This window comes from Sinocyclocheilus grahami, unplaced genomic scaffold (genome assembly GCF_001515645.1).
Source record: "Sinocyclocheilus grahami isolate Dianchi unplaced genomic scaffold, SAMN03320097.WGS_v1.1 scaffold2884.1, whole genome shotgun sequence".
Classification (NCBI taxonomy): Eukaryota; Metazoa; Chordata; class Actinopteri; order Cypriniformes; family Cyprinidae; genus Sinocyclocheilus; species Sinocyclocheilus grahami.
Window position 1 is genome coordinate 15,357 of NW_015508059.1, and position 1,015 is coordinate 16,371.

Here is a 1,015-nt window from a genome sequence, read left to right on the forward strand (position 1 = left end):
TCTTCATCTGATCTCAGTCTGATCCCCGTCTCATCTTCATCTGATCTCAGTCTGATCCCTGTCTCATATTCATCTGATCTCAGTCTGATCTGTCTCATCTTCCTCTGATCTCAGTCTGATCTGTCTCATCTGCATCTGATCTCAGTCTGATCCCCGTCTCATCTTCATCTGATCTCAGTCTGATCTGATCTCAGTCTGTGGTCTCGTCACAGGTCTCGTCTTCATCTGATCTCAGTCTGATCCCCGTCTCATCTTCATCTGATCTCAGTCTGATCTGATCTCAGTCTGTGGTCTCGTCACAGGTCTCGTCTTCATCTGATCTCAGTCTGATCCCCGTCTCATCTTCATCTGATCTCAGTCTGATCTGATCTCAGTCTGTGGTCTCGTCACAGGTCTCGTCTTCATCTGATCTCAGTCTGATCCCCGTCTCATCTTCATCTGATCTCAGTCTGATCTGATCTCAGTCTGTGGTCTCGTCACAGGTCTCGTCTTCATCTGATCTCAGTCTGATCCCCGTCTCATCTTCATCTGATCTCAGTCTGATCTGATCTCAGTCTGTGGTCTCGTCACAGGTCTCGTCTTCATCTGATCTCAGTCTGATCCCCGTCTCATCTTCATCTGATCTCAGTCTGATCTGATCTCAGTCTGTGGTCTCGTCACAGGTCTCGTCTTCATCTGATCTCAGTCTGATCCCCGTCTCATCTTCATCTGATCTCAGTCTGATCTGATCTCAGTCTGTGGTCTCGTCACAGGTCTCGTCTTCATCTGATCTCAGTCTGATCCCCGTCTCATCTTCATCTGATCTCAGTCTGATCTGATCTCAGTCTGTGGTCTCGTCACAGGTCTCGTCTTCATCTGATCTCAGTCTGATCCCCGTCTCATATTCATCTGATCTCAGTCTGATCTCCTCACTCCTCACTAGCTGCTGCTGTCTGTGTTTCAGAGCATGAGACTGAAGCTGATCAGATGAAGATGAGACGGGGATCAGACTGAGATCAGATGAAGATGAGACAGA

At 48.1% G+C, this 1,015-nt stretch overlaps 1 protein-coding gene across 1 annotated transcript in view; it reads left to right on the forward strand.

Annotated features, from left to right (window-relative positions):
* LOC107575780 (actin-like protein 6B) overlaps window positions 1–1,015 on the forward strand; it is a 10,490-nt gene that overhangs the window by 8,243 nt on the left and 1,232 nt on the right. The gene's annotated exons all lie outside the window — the stretch shown is intronic.